This window comes from Antechinus flavipes, chromosome 5 (genome assembly GCF_016432865.1).
Source record: "Antechinus flavipes isolate AdamAnt ecotype Samford, QLD, Australia chromosome 5, AdamAnt_v2, whole genome shotgun sequence".
Lineage (NCBI taxonomy): Eukaryota > Metazoa > Chordata > Mammalia > Dasyuromorphia > Dasyuridae > Antechinus > Antechinus flavipes.
In genome coordinates this window covers 34,180,762-34,203,911 of record NC_067402.1, presented here as the reverse complement: position 1 = coordinate 34,203,911, position 23,150 = coordinate 34,180,762, and the positions used below count along the sequence as shown (strand labels likewise).

Here is a 23,150-nt window from a genome sequence, read left to right as displayed (position 1 = left end):
CATGTCTCAGTTTACGGAAGGGTAGGTCTTTTCCTTCAATATCACAATGACCATGCCTTATTTGCATATTTGGAAATTTGTAAAATTTGAACATAATTCCAAGCAAAGCTGAAAAGGTATTCTGGATTACTGATCTCCTCATATCTCCAGGTTATTATTTTTTTCTTTAAACATATAACGGAGATTCCTATTTGGGATAGATACAAGAGTAATGTCACACTCAGAAAAGACTATATATATATATATACATACATACATACATATATATATTATATATATATATATATATATATATATACATACATACATATATATATATATATATATATATGTATTTTGATAACATCATATCCCTAACCTGTATTAGACTGTATCTTCTTCAGCACAGGTTCTGTGTCATTTTTCACCTCTATATGCTCAGTATCTAAAATAGCCTTAAACACCAAAGATATCTGAATAAAAATTCATCATTTTCTTACTGTGCTAATATCTGTCAAATTTATCTTTAACATTTTGCTCTAAATGTATGTCCCCACTCTTCAAACCTCTTGCTTCTGTAGTGATATCCATGCAAAGAGGAAAAAGACAAAAAAGGTAACAAAGTGTCTCATTAAAAGAAGATGATGGGTATGTATGTAAGTTTCTTCTGAAGTTTATATGTATATATGTGATATAAATATATTTTAAATTCTTATTATAACATATATTACAGATTTAAAACAACTGTTATACATAATCATGCACATTTTAGTAGACTTTTTTAAAAATTAAAGAACAGGAAATAAAATAAAATGCCCATCAAGCAAGGAACAGCTAAATAAAATGTGGTACATAAATGTGATGTAACATGCTGTAAGGAAAGATGAACACAAAGAATAGAGAAAAGCATATGAAAACTTTAATGAACTGCTTAGATGAAGACATGAAATATATTGAGTTAACATATCTTATGTCACATGCACATGATGAGCTGGACACAGAGCTGAGAGTTACTAGCCCACACCTAGGTGCATAGGGAATAGAGAGCTGAGACTGGAGCCCTGGAAACCTCAACTCAAATTCAGCTTTAGATGTTTATTAGCCACATGACCTTGGACAAATGATTTAATTTATTTTTATCTAATTTTTCTTAGCTATAAAGTGGGGATAATAATAGCACCTGCTATGAAATGACACCTGCAAAGGGCACCTGGCATACTGGTAGCACTATATTAATGCTAATAATAATAATTATTATTATTACTGAGTAGGAAAATAACTGGATAAAGTACATTTTGCAAACTACAAAATCCTTCCAATGATATACAAAATGCTAGCTACTGTAAAAAGAGAAAGGGGATAAGAGGAGAAAGTTTCCTAATAATAATTCTCCCAAAATAATTAATAAATAAAATAAATTCTCCCAAAATATTATATATAACTATACTCACGAAACACCAATATTTCATAGGAATCAAAATTATAAACAACCAAAGCCAGACAGCTACATAAAGAGCCCAATTCACATTACCAACAATAATTCATGATAAACTAAGAAACATAACTGAAAACATTCATGTCTGGAAAAATATATGAGCCAGACAAATAATTGCAAGAATCAATGAATGAAAGAGCATTTGTTAAGTGCTTGCTTCCTATGTGCCAGGTACTGCGCTTAGTACTGGGATACAAAAATATAAGCAAACAAGAATAAACCAATAGCAAGATTGAATAGACTTCTCTGTTACCTCTAAGGAAAGAAGAGGTGCTCTAGGGATAGAACCTGAGAGACTCATGAGAGAAAAAAAATGATAAGAATCACAGAAGATAAAAAGGGAGAAAATTACATTAGTATAAGCAGTGTCCATAAAATTATATTTACAAAATATTCCACTGAGAATCAACAATTAACAACTGTGTGAGAATAGCACTTCAAGTGCAAGATGCTCTGGATAGAAATACAGAGAATGAACAATTGTTACTTGCCAAGTTATTAGCTTCTAACAGGAGAGAGAACAACATATGAGTTATATAGATAATAAATGTAAAGTCAATAAATACATATAAACTAAGTAAATAAAAAGAATGTTGCAAACTAAGTCTGAGATGAAGCAAGAAACTCAACTAGGAGCTTATTACAATAATCTAAGTGAGAAGTGATGAAAATGAAAACTTAGGAGATAATTGTGTGAGTAAAAATGAATGTAAGAATTGAAATATTTCAAATCTGGATGGATGTGTGGTGAGAGTGAAAAATTGAGTATAAAATCAACATTAAGAACCTAGCACACAAAATAGATCCTGGTGGTTCATACAAGAGAAATAGAAATGTCAGGAGGAGGAGATGGTTTAGAAAAAAAGTTATGGTTTTTCAAAAATAATTGATAAATAAACAAACAAAACAACAATAACAACAAAATGTTTTTTAAAAGGGATGATTTGGGTGGAGAGAAGATGAGTTCAGTTTTGGATATATTGAGTTTAAGACTAAGATATCTATCTATCTATCTATATTTACATAGATATAGAGAGAATATCCATCTTACATTTCAATATGCAGAGTTGAGAGAACACCCTCCCATGTACCCAATTTAGGAGTCATCTTTAAATCCTCCCTCTCTCATGCCTCTTTTACTCTATTTTCTCAACTTCTTACATGACTCCTTATGTACTTTGGCATAGCACCCTACAGCACATTCTCATCATTTCATACTTGGGACTGCTGCAATAGTCTCCTGGTTGGTCAACCTGGCACAAGTCTCTCCCCACTAAATTCTATCTTTCTCTCAGCCATTAAGTTAAGCCTCTCTAAAAAATCTTTGAAGAAAAATTTTCTCTGGTAAAGATTTAATTTCCAAGATATATAAGAAATTTACTTAGATTTATAGGAAAGCCAGCCATTTCCCCAACTGATGAATGATGTAAAGAGTATGGAAAATTCTAGCCATATAGTTTGGGCTGTAGCAATATAGCCCAAAATAATAAAAGTAACAAAAACAGCTAGCATTTATAGTGCTTGAGTGTGTTCTGTAGAGTGTATGAAACAGCTAGATGGCACAATAGATAGAGCCTGAGTCTGGAGTCAGGAAGAATCAATCATCTTAAGCTCAAATCTAGCCTCAGATATTACTAGCTGGATGATCAACAGCAAGTCACTTCACCTGTTTGCTTCAGTTTTCCCATCTGTAAAATAAACTGGAGAGGAAACAGCAAATCAATAAAGTATCTTTACCAAGAAAACTTCAGCAAGAGTAATGAAAAAGAGGAAGCTAGGTGGCACAGTGAATAGAGAGCAACAGCCCTGAAGTCAGGAGGACCTGAGTTTAAATCTGGTCTCAGACACTTAACACTTCCTAGCTGTGTGACCCTGGGCAAGTCACTGAACCCCAACTGTCCGAGAAAAAAGGAAGGAAGGAAGGAAGGAAGGAAGGAAGGAAGGAAGGAAGGAAGGAAGGAAGGAAGGAAGGAAGGAAGGAAGGAAGGAAGGAAGGAAGGAAGGAAGGAAGGAAGGAAGGAAGGAAGGAAGGAAGGAAGGAAGGAAGGAAGGAAGGAAGGAAGGAAGGAAGGAAGGGAGGGAGAGAGGTAGGGAGGGAAGGAGGGAGGGAGGGAGGGAGGGAGGGAGGGAGGGAGGAAAGAAGGAAGGAAGGAAGGGAGGAAGGGAGGAAGGAAGGAAGGAAGGAAGGAAGGGAGGAAGGAAGGAAGGAAGGGAGGGAGAGAGGCAGGGAGGGAAGGAGGGAGGGAAGGAGGGAGGGAAGGAGGGAGGGAGGGAGGGAGGGAGGGAGGGAGGGAAGGAGGGAGGGAGGGAGGGAGGGAGGGAGGGAGGGAAGGAGGGAGGAAGGAAGGGAGGGAGGGAGGGAGGGAGGGAGGGAGGAAGGAAGGAAGGAAAAAGAAAAAATTTGAGTACTATCATGAACTTTTAAAGACTAAAATGAGCAGATCCAGGAGATTTATACAATAGCAATATAAAATCAAATAACTTTGAAAACTATAAGAACTACAATTAACATTCATGATTGTAGAGGCAGGTTGTCCCCAGGTTTCCATCTTGGAGGAAATAAAATGTCAAAGGATCCCCTCATGAAAATGATTATGGTTTTATTTTAGCTTCAGTAATGCTACTCATCATCTTGCTAGTCTACTTAAAGGCATTTTATCAAATGATCTTTCCAGCCTATGGTACTGTGTTATTAAGACTTTTTTGCCCTACAGCTTTTACATTGAAGATTTATATTAGCATTGAATATCTTCCAAGGTGTTAATCTGGGGATAACCTGCCTCTCCCAGGTTCTACTATCCCACTGGCTTCCTTCCTGGATGAGAGAACTCTCAGATACCTGCATCAAACCCTACAATCACATATAGGAGTAAAATGCAGGGTCTACAGGCATGAAGGAATATACTATTGAAGTGGAAATACTACAAAGGTGGATTATGAGAGAAGTCAAATAAAAATTCTATTATATGCCAGGCAATGTATTCGATGAGGGTGGTATAAGGACAGTATTTGCTCTCGACCATGTTTCAGCCTGGAAGCTCCCTCCAACTCTACCTGCAATACCTTGGAACTGCCCATAGTTATGGGGCTGCATTCATGGATAACTCATGTAGACAGTGGAATGCTCAAAACCTAATTGCTAACAGCCTCCTTTCCAGTTTTCCCATTTTTATTTTTTTTTAAATCAAATAAGAAATTTTTTGCTAGGTAAGTTTTGTTTTCTACTTTGTCAAACATTGGATCATTAAATTCCACTGAACTATTTTTAACCAATACCAGATGAAAGTGATGACTGCTGCTTAATAATAACAAAATTTGATATCTTAAAGTGCCACTTCCCTTTCATCACTACTTTTAGAAATTATTTTCTTTGATATTCAAAATCTTTAACCAAGACCTATTATTTGGTAGAGGTTCTACAAAATATTTTCTGCAATTTGATTAGTATGGAACAAATTAATAAAAGGTATAAATTAACAAGAATGACAGTCATTTTTATTGAATAGGTTCATCATAGTTGATTTTTAAGCATTTCTACCTTGCAATTGCTGAAATTTCTATTTTTTATTTGTTAACATTTCAAAAACTCTGTGAAATAGTGGGAAGAACAGGCACCTAGTTTATTTCAATAATTATTGGAAAAAAGTCTCTAGTATCATTATTGCATGGTATGCTAGCTTCTTGAGTTTAACTGATATTAGTGATATATTGCTTAAAAGGTCCCTTTATACATCTATTTTTTTTTTGGTACACATATAATTTTCTCATTTATTAAATATGAAAGCAAACTTACATATTGATGAAATTGATGTCCCTATTTATTTTTACATAAATAATTAAATCTTGGCCTAATGTTTGATTCTGCAGAATGTACAGTATCTTCATTGTTTTTCAGAATTGCCTGATTTTTTTAATTTTATAATTATCAATGCTGAGAATGCCATTTTACATAAATTTGTAGTACAAAATGGCAGAAGTATGTTTAAGGCCATTTCAGAAATTGTTGGAAAATTTGTCCTAATCCCAATCTAAAATTCACTTCATGATATTCTTTTTTTTTTTTTTTTTAAATAACTTTTTATTGACAGAACACATGCCAGGGTAATTTTTTACAGCATTATCCCTTGCATTCACTTCTGTTCCGATTTTTCCCCTCCCTCCCTCCACCCCTTCCCCCAGATGGCAAGAAGTCCTTTACATGTTGAATGGGTTGCAGTATATTCTAGATACAATATATGTGTGCAGAACCAAACAGTTTTCTTGTTGCACAGGGAGAACTGAATTCAGAAGGTATAAATAACCCGGGAAGAAAAACAAAACTGCAAGCAGTTATATTCATTTCCCAGTGTTCTTTCTCTGGGTGTAGCTGCTTCTGTCCATCTTTGATCAATTAAGGCTCTCTTTATCGAAGAGATCCACTTCCATCAGAATACATCCTCAAACAGTATCGTTGTTGAGGTATATAATGATCTCCTGGTTCTGCTCGTTTCACTCAGCATCAGTTCATGTAAGTCTCGCCAGTCCTCTCTGTATTCATCCTGCTGGTCATTCCTTACAGAACAATAATATTCCATAACATTCATATACCACAATTTACTCAACCATTCTCCAATTGATGGACATCCTTTCATTCCAGCTTCTAGCCACTACAAACAGGGCTGCCACAAACATTTTGGCACATACAGGTCCCTTTCCTTTCTTTAGTATCTCTTTGGGGTATAAGCCCAGTAGAAACACTGCTGGATCATCTATTTTGAAAGATTTTTGCTGGAATCCTTACTAACTGCTAACTAATTAGAGTTGATCTAATCTTACAAGAAGATGTTTTGGCCAGAACCTGAAACAAGGTACTAAGTAGAACTAATTAATACAAGGCTTGTGTTCACACCTTTACTCATTGGAGTTCAAGGAGTTCACACCTCCCTTGAAGCTCTTTGGGCCAGAGAGCACTATGGGAGAAAACCCATAATCCCTCTCTCTCATATCCCACAATTCCTCCCTCTTGGATAAAAGAAACAGACAGAGGGTCTCGGTCAGATTTCACTGGAAGAGTGGAGCTGGCTGGAGGCTGAAGAAAGAAGAGGCAGAGGCTGAAGGACCAGACCTTTGGATTTGGCAACATTCGGAGAGAGCTCTTGGAACCAAGCAGAGAGATAGGCCTCTAAGCTAACCGGGCTATATTGGAGATAATAAAAGATCTGAACTTTTATCACCTGGCTGTGTTTTGAGAAGAAAAAGCTCACCACATTTTGGCGCCCGAACAGGGACCGATTCAGATCCATCTGAACTAGATCACAACAGATTTTATAAGAAAAAATGATTCCTGGACTTTGTCAAAGGCCTTTTCTACAGCTATTGAGAAAAAAAAAAGGTTTTTGAATTGGTTATCTAATGATTTTCCTAAAGTTGAATGACAATTGCATCCATAGTATAAATCCAATTCGGTCATAAAGAATTTCTTTAATAAATTACTGTAGTCTGTTTGGCAGTTATTCTTTTTTTAATTTTTAAAATCAAAATGTATTAATTCTTTTGGCCTATCTTTTTCCTTTTTTCTGTTTTTCCCTTTTCTGGTTTATGTATTACAATTTTATTTGTCTCATAAAATTATTCTGGTAGAATGCTTTCTCAAATTTTAGAAATTATTCACAAATACAGAAGCCAATTGGTCATTAAAAGTTTGATGGAATTCTCCTGTGAATCTATGAGAACCAACAAGTTTCTCTCCCTGCTCCCCACCCGCTTTGGTAGTTCATTTTTACCTAATTTTATTTCCTTTACTAAGAACTGGGTAACTAAGATCTTTATCTAGTCTTCTGAAAGTTTAGCTATTTTACATTTTTGAAGGTATTCCTCAAATTCTTTTGTGTTTTTAAGTTTTGTAAGTATTTAACTGGACAAGATATATTCTAATTATTCTTTTTATTTCTCCTACTTTTGTTATGATTTTGCTTTGTTCACTTATCTGTTTATTGTTTTGATTTTTTGCTCTCTTCTAATCAAACTACTTAATGGTATATTAATTCTACTGGTCTTTACATAGAAACAGCTTTTAGCTTATTTATCACTGGAGGGGTCAGTTTCCAATACATCTATTTGTTCTTTAATTTTAAATATCTTTTATGGGCTTGTTTTAGGTTTGTTTATTCATTGGTGTTCTAAAATTTTAAATAAATATTCAGTTCATTGTTTCTTTTTCTTCTTTATTAATGTTTGTTTGTAAAGATATGATTTTTTGTAAGATTACTTTAGCAATAATTCAGAAATTTTGGTGAACTGTTTCATTATCAGTATTTTTCCCAATAATTATTGGTTCTTTGATTTCTTCTTTGAGACTTTATTTTTATTTAAGATTTCACTTTTAAGTCTCAATTTAGCTGTGTGTCTTGTTTTTAGTCCTTGAATCCATGAATATTTTTATTGAATTTATATTGAATTTATGTTGTGAAATCTCTGTGCCATAATACAAGGACAGTTTGTAGAAATTCCATGTATATTCTTGCACAGTCCAAAGTAGAAGATGCTGTAGGACTTTTGACTCTAGTTTCTTCAGCAATTTTTTCAGTATTTTATTTTTTATTTCTACGTTCAACTTACCCAAAACTAAAAGAGGAACACTGAAATCTTCTGTCAATATTGTATTATTGTCTATTGGAACACACAAGTTATTACTGATATTATTTTTTTGCCTATGGTTCCTTTTAGCATAATACCATTTCCTCTGTTTTTTGTTTCTAGAATGTTTGTTTATGCTTTATCAGATCACAAGATTGTTACCCCAATGATTTTGGATTCAATTCATCCATAATAAATTATTTTCCCAGCCCATTAATTTTATTCTGCACATATTTTAATCTTTCAGGTGTGTTTCTTGTAAGCAATGGATAATAGAGTTTCATTTTATATTCTTATCCAATCTGTAAGCCTTTAAAAATGGATTATTTAATATACTGACATTTAAAGTTAATGAGTCTATACCCCAAAGAGATCATAAAAGAGGGAAAAGGACCCATACGTGCAAAAATGTATGTAGTAGTCCCTTTTGTAGTGTCAAAGAACTACAAACTGAATGTATGCCCATCAGTTGGGGAATGGCTGAATAAGTTATGATTTATGAATGTAATGGGATATAAGAAATGATTCCATAAGAAATGATGAGCAGGCTGATTTCAAAAAGCCTGGAAAGACTTCCATGAACTGATGCTGAGTGAAGTAAGAGGAACTAAGAGAACATTGTACATAGTAACAAGATTATGTAATATCAGCTGTGATAGAGTATGCTTTTTTCAACAATGAGGTGACTTAAGGCAATTCCAAAAGACATGATGGAAAGTGCCATCCACATCCAGAGACAGAATTATGGAGACTGAATGTAGATCAAAGCATAGTATGTTCACTTTTGTTGTTGTGGTTGTTTGTCTGCATGTAACCACCCCGCCCCCTTTTTTTCCTCAGCATGAATATAGAAATATGTTTAGAAGAATTACACATATTTAACCTATATCAGACTGCTTGCTGTCCAAGGAAGGGGAAAAGAAGCAAGGAGAGAGAAAAATTTGGAATACAAGGTTTTGCAAAAATGAACAATGAAAACTATCTTTGCATGTATTTGGAAAAATAAAATACTGCTTAAAAAAAAAAAAGTTCAAATAAATAAATAAAATTGTGCTTATGTATGTTTGTGTATATATCATTCCATAAAAGACTCTTAATTAGTATTTCATTTTCTGATTTCAGAAATTATGGACAGTTTTCTTTTAATATTTTTTTCATTATAGTGTTCAGGATTTTTTTGATGTGTTTTTTATATAGACCTATAAGTCTTAGAATGTCTTTACTCAGCAGGTCTTTGACATTAAGAAGTTTTGCTTGAATAAAGTGTATGTTTTCATTTAATTTAACTTTTTACTTTTTCTAGATTATCCTTGACTTCTTTGTGTTTTCAGGCCCATTCTGTTGTCTTCTCTTTTATTTCGTTGCTGATGCCTGCCATCACAGATTCAAGTTTTACTACTGTGCCAATTACTATTATTTTTGCTGTGCAGGCCATAAATTCTGCTCTCATAATTCCCTAAATGACTAGACAAAAGACGGTGAATTTGGAAGAAGGAGTGAAGAAAAATCAGGTCAGTTTTGAATGAGTTGAACTTTCAATGTTTATGGGACATCCCATTCAGGAGGTAATCAGTGATGCTAGAATGGAGGTCAAGTGAGGCATGAGGGCTGAATAAATAGATATGAGAATCAAAACTAAACCCTTAGTTAAAATAGAAAAGAGTCTAGAGTAAAGCCGTGAAGATACTGACAATGACTTAGATGAAAAGCCAAAAATGAAAATCTAGAAGAAACAGTCAAAGAGGAAGGGGGAGAATCAATAGAGATCAAAGAATATTTAATGGAAGTGATCAAGTGCTATGAAATGATACAGAAAATTCAAGAAGGATGAGGACTGGGAGAAGACCATTAATTTTGGCAACTGAGAGAACATTGGTAACTTCTATTACTTTAGTGGGCCAGACTGAAGAAGGTTTAGAAGAATGCCACAGGGGAGGAAGTGAAGAACCAAAACTAGATGGTTTTCTCACATAATTTATTTACCAAAAAGAGAAGAGATAGAGAATGCGCTCTGCACCCATGGTAAGATCCAGTGAGGGTTTGTTAAGAACTGAACAGGGATGCAGGCATCAGGAAAGGAACCCATAAAAAGGTACTGCAGATTAGAGGGAGAAGGGATGATGACCCGGACAATATGTAAAGGACACTGAAAAAGTGGGATCAAAAGTGGCTCTGATGAGCAGAAAGGCCATTTACTCTCAGAAGCCAGAGTGAAGAAGATGGTAGAGGACAATGTCAGAAGAGAGATTAAGTTTTTAAATCTAAGATGAAATCCTCCACTAAGAGAGCAAAGGGAATGGAGCTGTGGGAGACATGATAAGCACAGGTCTGGAAAAGCTTCTATGAAATACATAGGAAATCAATTAGAGAGGAGTAGGAAAATTCTCTTATGGCACTAAGGACCCAAATGACATCAGTTAATAAATTAACATTAATCTGTAAAGGTCTAATAAGCATACTTTCATAATTTCCTACTATTTTATCCAGTGAAGAAGAAGAACAGATGTGGATGGTGAGAATAATCCAAGGTAAGATTTGGAAAAGCAGTATCGTGATTGACAAAATGACATATGACCTATGACAACAAAGGGTAGCAGAATTATCACATAGTGAGAATGAAAGCCATGAACTGACTGCATTAGGATATTAACAAAAGCAGAAGAAGGCCTGCAGTACACTGAGGAGATGCTTCCTGGAGGTTTTAGGGAAAATAATAATAATAAAAAAAAAAGAACTATTTAGGATGAACAGATATAGAGAGGTTATGGTCTTCATCTCTGTAACAATTCTGAGGAAGTTAGAGTCAGCAAAGCTTGACTAGTTTTTGTATGTACCAATAACCAAGCAAACTAAAATATAGGATTAACAAGTCTAACCTTTGTCTACAGAAAAAAAAGAAAGAAAGAATTATATGCCATTAAGAATGCTTATTCTTTTAGCTGCAGATCAGTTTACTTACTTCAAACTTACTTCAATGGGTGTGTCCTTTCAGGTTTTTCTTACCACATGAATCATCGTCTATCTCCAAAGAACTGATGTAACTAACAAAATGGCACCACCACAAAAGATATAACATAGTTGGCACAGGGATGAAAATAAAGAAATGAAGGTAGAATAAAAGGAAGCATGAAATAAAGCATGAACAGAAGTATAGCAAACATTCATTCCACTTCAGTAATATATATGCATAAAGATGTTTAACATATTCTTATTGAACAGATATATAAGTTCTTTTTCTAGTTATCCCCTGAGGAATTAAATAAATGTTGAGAAATCTAGAAATAGACATACACATGCACATATAAAAATTATTGTCAGTATATAAGTTACTGCTGTCCTGGGACTGCAATAATTTATGTAACATCTGTTTTCATATTTTTTCTCATTTTTTTCTAATTAACATGCATATTTAATGCATAAATGCTCAGACCACCTCTTTTTTCAGCTGACTTTGCCTCTTTTTTGAAGTTGTGTACTCCTGGGGAGGGTGTAGGATAGATGAAAACTAAAGTCTGATTCAAAACAAAGATTAAGGGAAATGTAAGCAAACAAACAAAAACTCCACAAACACATTTTCAAAGATCTATAGGTGCATTATTAAAAATTAGTATTTTTAATTAATGAAAAATCTGCCAAAAAGTCTTTATTTTCAAGAACTAACAACATTTAATAAATATCCCACAGAAAAACTAATAATTCTCTTAAAATATTTTATTTTTAATCATTATAAAATAAGTTAAATCTTTGGCAAACCATAATTACTGGCTTATAGCATATACAATTTTAAAATTTTTTCTTAAGTTTTATACAACTAAAATAAATGCTGATACATGTTAAACTATCAACATCCAAATATATTATCCTAAACAAATGATCCTCAATAGTAAATTGATAATGCTCTCAAGACTTGTAGAAATGAAGTGTAAAATACAATATTTCAGCAACATCTCCAGGAATGTATTTTCATGAACCCAAAAACCTTGAACCTACATATATTAGATTTGAATACAAAGCAATTTTTAAAAATTTAATAAATAAAGATTATTTTTCTTTAAAATACAAATAGCATAATCAGCCAATTATAAAACAATTTTAAAATATGCCAAATTACAAGTTATTTTCTATTACAATTCACTGGCTGAATTGAAGTGAACTATTATTTATAAAATAAAATTCCCTTATCAAGCATTAGCTTTGAGCTATAGGAAAACAGGGATAACCATTTGTCACCTCCCTCTCCCAAAAGGCAGCAGCATGGCACAGAACAGAGAGTGTTTAACTGGATTCAGCAATAAATTGACATACATTTATTAAGCCCCCAACTAATACTTAGGTGCCAGGCACTATTCTTGATACTGGGGATACAAAAATAAAAATTCAACATTCTTTGTACTCAAGTTCTCAATTTCTCCTGAGAAGGCAACAAGAATATTATCAAAGATAGAGGAAATAGGTACAAATAGATACAAGAGAAAAACATGAGTTCAAATTTAACTTTTGAGTCTTACTACCTATTAAATGGGATGACATATTTACATTAATTTGCAAAGTGTAAGACACTTTTTGTCAGCTACTATTACTACTCTGCATTTGGTCACAAGCAAGTCATTTAACCACTCGAGTATAGAGCATTTCGCACCACATAAGACTTAAGAAGTAGAATGCTAGGGAGGTCTTTCCATTGTTCCTTACGAAGTCCTTAAAAAAGGCAGAGATTATTTTCTAAAAGGAAAGGTTGGAGAGCAGCTAGATGGCCCAATGGCTAGAGCATCGGTCCTGGAAGCGAAGCTCAGAACTCAGTCTGGTCCCAGACACTTAACACTAGCTGTGTGAGCCTGGGCAAGTCATTAAACCTAAGTGCTTTCAAACAAACAATAAATGGAAAGGTCCAATACACACAAAAAAAGCAATCAAAACAACAGCAATAATAAGAAACAAAACAAAATAAAACACATCCAGGCACATAAACCTGAAATGCTAAGAGAGTGCCAAAGTGAAAAAGATCAAATAGAGAGGAAGAGAATAATAAGAGATCAGAGGGATATTTTTTAAAGCCTTCAATAAGGAGATGACATTTAAGTTGGATTGTACAGGATGCCCTAAGATTTATAAAAGAAGAAATAAAGGGAGAGCATTGCAAAAGAAGAGAATGGGCCTGGAAAAGGAATGAAAACAGGAAAGCAAGGAGTTTATTTGATATTGTCTGATTTTGATTGGAACAAAATATATAAAAGACAATGATAAAACTTTATAAAGGGAAAATTCAAGCCAGATTATAAAAGGATTGAAATCTATTTGACAGCTAATGGGGATCGCATTTTGAATCCTATAAGAAGATGTAAATTAAAAAGAAAAATCCATTTACCAAACCAATTGCCAGAGCAAGGAAGATGTAGCCTTATACTTAATTTCTTACTAAAAATCACACAAAAGTTCAAGAGACCATAAGATCTGCTCCCTCCTGGCCTGTGAGATGTCTAAGAATGGTCTCTTAGTGACTAGGAGGATAGAGAATGGAAAGGAAGCTATCTAGGGCTCATGTCCTTAAATATCAGATTCTTGTATGTGTTTGAACCTGATATAAGTCAGGACAACTGGATGGTACAATGGATAGAACATCTATCTTGGAGGCAGGAAGACCTGATTGCAAATTCAGTATCAGACACTTGAACCTTACTATCTGTATAAGCCCAGACAAGTCACTTAGCTCTCACAAAAATATAAAATAAAATTTTAAAACTGAGACAAGATGAAAGACAAGACACAAGAAAATAAAATTCAATAACTAAAATCAAGTAAGTAGGAAGAAAAGAAGAGAAAGAAAAACATTTAAAAATTGAACAATGCACAGTGATGAGACCATATAGAGAAAACATAATTCAGTCCCTTTACTGAGCTGGTGGAGCACTATGGATTTGAAATGGTGTGTATATTGTCATAAGCTATTAATGATGTAGTAATTTTTCTTGAAATTATTTTTGTTCTTTGCTTTTTTACATTTTTGATTAAAAAGTAGATTATTAGGTAGGGAAGGGAATGAGATATTAAGAAAACAATGTGAGACATAAGAAAATTAAAGACTATAGCCTTTATTTCAAAGTTTGTTTTTTTTTTTTGTCTAACATAGGGAAAAGCAATATTCTCCTGGTAAAGTCTGTAAGAATTCAGAACAAAAGAGCAACCCCATTTAGACTATCAGATAAAACATATACTTAGTATTTTGGTTTTTAATAGTGGCTACCTCCAAAACTATTTGTTTATTCTCTTTAGTTTTATTCTGTAAACGCTTATGCATGCACTTGTTCTCTCATATGTACTTATATATACAAGCTAGTCATACCATTTATCTAGCCATCACCCACAAATGTTCATGAACTCTGAAATTCCATTGTTGTTGGATCATTTCAATCATGTCTCACTCTTCATGATCACATTTGGGATTTTCTTGGGAAAGATACTGGCGTGGTTTTGCCATTTTCTTCTCCAGCCCATTTTACAAACAAGGCAATTGAGATATACAGGGCTAAATGACTTGCCCTTAGATCACACAGCTAGGAAGTATAAAGAGGCTATATCTGAAGCCCTCTGAACACTGCACCACCTAGCTGTCCCTAACTGATAAGTGCTCCAACTCTCCTTTTCTAATACCAACCTTCCACAGATGATCTCTGATGCTTTTATTCTTCCATAATCTCTTAGCCCATCATCCTTGTACTAGCTACATTTCTCTGGCTCCATTGTGACACTTTAACTCTATATTGCCCTTTTTATTCCAAGTCCCTTAATCCATTATTATCTCACTAATTATGTCCTGAAAAATCTCATCTTGGAATCACTCCTTCTATCTAGGACCTTCCCTGTTGTGATCTTTTTCTTCTCAAAAAGCAGCCAGGTGATAAAAGTTCAGATCTTTTATTATCCCAATATAGCCCGGTTAGCTTAGAGGCCTATCTCTCTGCTTGGTTCCAAGAGCTCTCTCCAAATGTCTTTAAATCCAAAGGTCTGGTCCTTCAGCCTCTGCCTCTGCTGTCTTCAGCCTCCAGCCAGCTCCAGTCTTCATGTCATTCCGGTAAATTCTCGACTTGTAGCGTCTTCATTCTCTCGAACTCTCCGACTGGCCCATTGGTCTATTTATGCTCCTTCCAGAGAGAGGGATTATGGGTAGTTCTACTTAGTACCTTGTTTCAGGTTCTGCCCAAAACATCTTTTTGTAAGATTAGATCAACTCTAACTACTTAGCAGTTAGTAAGGATTCCAACACTTCCCTTCTCCTCACATGCCATTGAATAAGGACAGAGAAAACCATGAAAATGTAATGTATGTGTCCACCATAAATTTGTGCTCCATATTCTCAATCACCTCACTTCTTCAAGGCCATCCTTTTTTAACTCCTTAATTGAGTCATGATTCCACTTATCACAGATAAGCTTTTCTGAACCTTCTCATTCCTTAATTCACCATGGCCAGCTGAGATTACCACATCTATCATCCCTATATATCTTCAATAAAAGAAAGTTCTTCCCTATACAGATCTATCTACAACCTTTCCCTGTCTTGAGGTGGCTTTCCTGCTGATCACAAACATGTCCATGTTTCCCTAATCCTCAGAAAACAGTCTCACTTGCTTCTGCCACTCCCACTCTCACCCACATTTCTCTCCATTTGGCCACCAAATCTCTTGAGAAGATTTACCAGAAACATCTGCACTTCCTCTTCTCTCATTCTCTTTTTAGCTCTCTACAGTCTAGCTTTCAGTTTCACTTTTCAACAACTGCTCTCTCCAATTTTGTCATAGATCATTTAATCCTGTGCAGTTTTTTCAATAGTACTTAGAAATATTGAAAGTCTGTGAACATTTATTCTACATTCTGTTCCTTGGCTCAAATTGATACCTATTTCCTCTTCTTTTAGGGTTCTCTAAGTATATCATGATAGCCTATAAAACTTATAGTTTCTTTTCCTTGTTGTCTATGCTTAATCCTTCAATTTCTTTTTTTGTCTTATAGCTAACATTTCTAGTACAATATGGAATAATAATAGTAATAATGTGTGGTGTTCTCTTCTTTAAAATATAATGGCTCTCTGGGAGCAGGTTTCTTGAGGAGGTTTTCTGGAGGCAGCTTTAGTTTCAGTTCTGATCAATAATCACTCCAAACGCAGCCAGGAGTTAAAATCCAGTCCTTTATTGTGTCCTTCAAAGTCTTGAGCTTCAGCCCCTAGCTCCCTCCAAATGTCTCCAGCCAGCACAAAGGTGGAATATGGAATGACTCTGTCTCTGCCTCTGAGAGTGGGCTTCTGTGTCTGGTCCTGGTATTGGTAGAAACTTGCTATTAATCTCCTTGCTAATATTTTATTGAACATTTTTGCCTCAATGTTGGTCAATAGTTTTCTTTCTCTATTTTTTTCTCTCCCCTGATTTAGATATCAAAACTATATTTGTGTCATAGAAGGAACTGGGTTGAATTCCTTCTTTGCCTATTTTTTCCAATTAGTTTATGTAGAAATTAGTTATTGTGGAAATGTTTGGTAGAATTTGCTTGTAAATCCATCTGGTCCTTGGTTTTTTCTTCCCCTTTCAATCATGGTTTCTTTGATTTCTTTTTCTAATATAATGTTATTTAAATATTCCATTTCCTCTTCTGTTAATTTGACTATAATATTCCTGGGAGTTTTCACATGGGGATTACTTTCAGAAAGTGATTCTTTCTATTTCTAATTTACCTATGGTTCTAAGATACCTTAAAATGTTCCTTCATATTTTCTTGAAACATAATATCTAGATTCTTTTTTAAAAAATGACTTTCAGGTAGTTCAACAATTTTAAAATTATCTCTCCTGAATTTATTTTTCAAGTCAGTTGTTTATCCTATGAGATAGTTCACATTTTCTATTTCTACTTTGCCATTCTTTTGATTTTACTTTATTGTTCCTTGAAATCTCAGTCATTAGCTTCCACTTGTAGTTTTCTAATTTTTTAATAAATGTTTAAAAATTGTTCCCTTTATAATAAGATACAAATGGCTTCAATGTTAGATAAAAAAATTTAAAATCTGAACTCAAAATACCCCCAAGCAAATAATTCAGGACATCATCTAAACAAAATCTTGGCTTTTTAAAATAGTGCAACATATAAGAACTTTTAAAGATAAATGTATATATTTGATATTTTGAAGGTATTAAACTATTAATAAAATGTATATTATCTTAAAAAACACAAAAACATTTTATTCCAAAAGTTTGTCCTTGAGAGAAACTCAAAAGACATGTTCTTATTCAAACATAGGATAAATAGCATTAGCAGGTTTGCTTCATTAAGGTAAGTATAACTCATAATTCTAATGAATTATAATACTGACTTCAGTCATCTACATTTTAAGCCCTAGAATCACATAGAATACCAAAAAAAAAAAAAAAAAAAAAAAAAAAGGAAGAAGCGTTCTTCTCCTTTGTTTGGTCCAGGGACAATGAAAACCAAATTTCCAAACATATACACTTTATTCTTACCAGCTACCTATAAACTTTTCTGAATTTGTTCCCTGAGCTGCTGGGCAGTAGAGCAAGCAAGATAATGTTCCCCAAGCTACATTTTTTTCTCTAGCTTCTCTTTTTGTTGGTCCAACACAAGATTCCCATTTTTACTTCCTCTCAACCCCCAAAGCTCTTTCCATAGAAGCTATAATTTATATATTAAATTAAAAAATTAAAATTAAAGAAATTAAAAAATAAAATTAAGTTATAATATAGCATAAATGATTGCAGCCCAAACTTCATTTTTTTTTCTCTACTTTCTCTCATTGTTGGTAAAACACAAGACTCTCATTCTTATTTCCTCTCAATCCCTAAAGCTCTTTCTACAGAAGCTGTATTGAATTATATATTAGAACACATTAAAAAATTAAATTAATTTATAATATAGTGTAAATGATTGTCTATTAACTGAGAAGTATGTTTTTTATAGATTCACATAAACATCTGATAAAATTCTAGAAAGTGCAATGTAATGAAATGTTTAGAAATGGGGGACGCTTGATGCATTAACAAAATGACCGTGCCAAAGAAAATCATTCAAATAAAACACTCTCAGTTATTCCTGCATTAAGTACAGTCTTGTTGTCTACTTTTAATATCATAAGTGCTTTATAGCTCCCCTTCTTTTGCTTTATCCTGAAATAGCCTGCACTGGGGAAAAGATAAATAATAAGAAGTGTTTTTAAATAAACTGTTCAAAAGTCAGGGATAGATATATGTATAAAGTATAATTAAGTATTTATTAGCATCACTTTTGAATTATTAGCAATAAGGCAAGAATATATTGAATGTGACAAAAAGTCTAAATGATTAAAAATATTGAAATTAAAGTATTTCAAAAATAACTCAAAAAAAAAAAAAAAAGCAGACAGATTCAGCAAAAAAGAAGAAAAAATAACAAGGAAGATTGGAATGAATTGCCAGTGGCAACAAAGACAGATACGTGAGGAGATAATTTGAAAAGGTTTTTGTAAGTATTGAGCAATGAAGACTTCGATAATAAGAAAAATAATGACCTGCAAATTTCAATAAACTCTTCTCATTTCTTTTTTTCATAGAATTGCTGTATCAAAGAAATGCTAATGATAAAGTTTAGATTTTAACAAAGCATTTAATAAAATATCTGAAACTATTCTTGGAGATTAGTAAGTGAAATGTGTAAAAGAAATGCTAACTGTAGCAATAAGATAAGAAATTGAAGAAATAAAAATAGGTGATGAGGAAACAAAACTATTACTTTTGCAGATGATATGATAGTATACTTAGAGAACCCTAGAGAATCAATTAAAAAAACTAGTTAAAACAATTAGCAACTTCAGCAAAGTTCCAGGATATACAATATACTCACAAAAAATACATATACTCACTTTTCTTTATAGTACCAATAAAACACCACATAAAGAAATAAGGGAAATCCCATTTAAAGTAACTGCAGACAATATAAAAAACTTGGGAGTTTAACTTGACAAGACAAGCCCAGGGATTACACAAATACAATAACAAAACACTTTTTACAGAAATAAAGACAGAGCCAAACAATTGGAGTTTGACTACTGATGGCTAGGCCAAGTCAATATAATAAAAATGACAATTCTACCTGAATTAATTTAGGTATTCTTGCCATACCAACCATACTACCAAGTAATTATTTTACAGAGCTAGAAAAAATAGTAACAAAATTCATTTAGAAGAACAAAAGATCAAGGGAAATGAATGAAAAATAATGTAAAAGAAGGCAGCTGAGCAGTTCTGGATTTCAGTAGTAAAGTGATAATCATCAAAACATTTTATTATTAAAAAACAGAGTAGTAAATCAATGGAAGAGAATAGATACACAATACACAGTAGTAAATAATCACAGTAATCTAGAGATTGACAAACCCAAAGATTCAAACTTTTGGTGTAAGAATTTAACATCTGACAAATATTGCTGAGAAAAAAGCAAACCAATCTGGCAGAAATCAGAAATGCCAACATCTCGCACTATAAGATAAGGTCAGAATGGATAAATGACAGATAGAAAGGGAAGATAGCAGAAGTAAATTAAGGGAGCACAGAAAAATGTACTTGTCATTTCAATGGATAAGGGAAGAGTTTAATACCAGAATTGGAGGGAATTACAGGAAAATAGATAATTTTGGTTAGATGAAATTAAAAAGCTTTTGCACAAACAAAACTAATACGGTCAAAATTAGAAGGAAAAAAAAATTCTGCACCAAGTTTTTCTGATAAAGGAAGTGTCTTACTTATAAAATATATGGGGAACTGAACGAAAATTATAAAAATTGCTTCCCTGAAACAATAATACAAGAAACAATGAAAGAAAATCGTCCTAAAATGATAGAACAAGTGGAGAAAGTAGAAATAGAAAAAATTGATCATTACCTCAAAGAGATGCAACAAGAAAAACACATAAGAACAATATTGCTAAATTTTTTTTTCCCTGAGGCAATTGTGGTCAAGTGACTTGCCCATGGTTGCATAGCTAGCAAGTGTTAAGTGTTTGAGGCCAGATTTGAATCAGATCCTCCTGACTTCAGAGCTGGTGCTCTATTCACTGCACCACCTAGCTGCCCCAACATTGCTAAATTTCAAAAATCCCAGATCAAAGAGAAAATTTTACAATTAACAACAAAAAAACAATCCAAATCTTCTAGAGCTACAAGGAGAATCCCACATGACTTAAGCAGTTACAATAGAAGACCACAGGCTCTGGAATGCCTGGAATATTGACAATCAAAAGAATAGGGTAACAACTGAAAATATTACATCCAGCAAAATTAAGTATAGCATTGAATGAAAAAAAATGGATATTCAATGAATTGTCAAGATTTTCAGGATTTTGTTCCAAATAAACTTGAACTCAATAGAAAATTTAACACGTAAGAGCCAACATCAAAGACTTAATTTCAAAGGAATCAATAAGGGTAAACTATGTTTTATGTGAAATATAAATCATATGTCTAAGACTGACATTAGTAAATTGGGTTGTCCAAAAGAAAGACTGAGGTAGAGCTGAGTATGATGTGATTCAAAAAAGCAAAACTGTCTATGAAAAGGTAAAAATAGTAACTGCCATACAAATGAAAAGCATGATAAAAAAAAATCAACACAGAGAAATTAGATCTATAAAGGAAGAAGGGGGAAAGAGAGGTAATTGGATAAGGTGGAGTACAGAAGAATGTACAAATCAATGAGAAAAGGATAAAGGGGAAGAAAGGATGTGGAGAAGAATAGTGGGGAAGATGGGCAACAGGGAGATTATGTAATAGTAAAGCAAGTTCACTGGTAAAAGGAAAGTAAAAAGAGTTACCAGTGATAGGAAATGAGAGAGATACACAAACACAACCAAATGATCAGGAGTAGAATTTATTAGAAAAAAAAAGTAGAAGTAGTAATCATCAATCTCAGACAAAGTTAAAATTTAAAAAGATTCAATCAAGAAAAAAATCTACATTATAGTTAGGGATATGAATACTGTTCTATAGGCATGTGTGTTGTATGTATGCACATGCACATGTGCCCAGGGGTTTATGTGTACATACATATGTATACCTAAATATATCTGTGTTTAAGTGTAGCATACTTAGGGTCTGAAAATAAGGAAAAAAGAATAAAGTAAAAAGGACACAGCAGAAAAAAAGGAAAATCTACAAGGAACCAAAGAAAAGATGAATATAATGTCTTCTATTATTATATATATATTTTATAATTATTATTATTTTAATATATGCTTTCTTGAAGTGGAAATTTATTGTTATGTATTTTGAATTCTCCCTGATGTTCCTGCTGGACATATAATGTTTTTTTTCTTTTTCTTTTGTTTTTTTCTCATTTTGTATTTAAGTTTTAAATAAATACATTTCTAAAAAATTGTCTTAAATTACCTATATATATGCTGTTACTATGATAAAAATATAAGTTCCCTAAGAGCAAGGGTGTTTCATACTTTTACATTTAAATCACCAGTGCCCACATTAGATATGTAATATATTTCTTTAATTAAATTAATTCATAGTTTTGCATATAAGTGAGGAATTGCTATACTGACCTCTTTTCCAATACTGTTGTTACTTACAAATGTTAGTTTCCTTACAAATATTATGCAATGCAAACAATCATGGACATGGATTCAAAATATTCAAATTTGATAAGTCAGTCAATAAGCATGTATTAAGCACCGATTATGTCAGACAATCCATGGAGGTAAAAAACAAGAAATAAAAAGCATCAGTATCAGAAGAGACTTCTTGTAGAAGATGGGATTTTAGATGGGACTGAAGAGGAAGTCAGGGAAGCAAGGAGGCACAGTATTCCAGCCATGGGGAGTAAGCAGTGTGTGGAGATGCAGCAAGACGCCTTGTGCCACTGGACCAAAGAGTATCATGGTGGTATAAGAAAATTAGAAGGGGAAAAGACGTTCTTTACTAGATCTAAGCTGGATAATAGGCGGGAGCAGAGAGCAAAGAGAGGAAGAGAGGGGGCTGGTTAAGAAGATGGGGGAGATATCGAATCCAGATTGTCTTCTTAAGGATACAAAGCCAGGGTTAGCTGGGATGGAAAAGAGCCGGATACGCTTGTAGGCAGCAGGGAAAAAGCCAGCATGCAGGGAGACTGAGGACTGAGTGAGGGTGAGAGTAACAAAGCGAGCGATCTGCTCAAGACTGGCTGGATGATGTGAGATGAGGAGCAAAAGAAGAAGGGCAACTCTTGGAGAATGTTTTCATTTTTTTTCAGTGAAATGATAAGACAAAGTTGGTGAGGGGGCCATGGGAAATTTGAAAGGTAGGAAAAGGTCTGAAAAAGTCATTGTGAGTGGGGTGAGTCAATTAATGAAGCATGAAGCAACTGTCTTGCTGCTGTGAAGGCCCAGTTGAGGTTTTACAAAAAAATTTGCTAGGGCCCTGGTTTGCTCAGTTTCTCCAGTTTCACTGAGCAGGCTGAGGAGGACAGGCAAGGAGGTAGTGAGAGAACTCCAGGTCTGAGGCTTGGCAGGGCAATAGCTTTGATGCTGCAACAGATACAAGATGAGGAAAGGAGAAGAGCACACCAGTGCAGGGGTAATGGGAGCAGAAGGATTGGAAATCATGATGACAATGAAAAACACATTCTGGAGTTGCAAGGCAGAAGGAAGAGATGGAATGTGACAACAGATTGTAATCAGACAAGAATTTCAGAATTTATGAATAAGGGGACAAATTATATGAGATCAGCTGTCATTCTTTAAGAGTAAAAATTAATTTAAGCATGAGTGCCTATCTATATTCTTCTGGAGTGGGTCTGACTTGAGCGACTCCACCAGGAGTTTAGGTTTGATATGAAAACAGACTTCTTAAGATCATGAAGAGGACTGCAAAAGTCATGAGGGTGAGTTACTGGAAAAAGTGAATCACCTAAAAGGACCGATTTTCATTGTTGAAGACTAAAATTGGTTTCCCGTAACATAAATTTCTAGAAGATCCAGTATCAAATGAGTAGGAGTGAAAGTTGGAGATGGTGGAAGAAATCCAAAGATGAGTCTTGGAAAAATCAA

At 33.8% G+C, this 23,150-nt stretch overlaps 1 protein-coding gene across 1 annotated transcript in view; it reads right to left on the bottom strand.

Annotated features, from left to right (window-relative positions):
• Nucleotides 1-23,150, bottom strand: part of TBC1D5 (TBC1 domain family member 5) — a 587,873-nt gene that overhangs the window by 410,034 nt on the left and 154,689 nt on the right. The window lies entirely within an intron of this gene.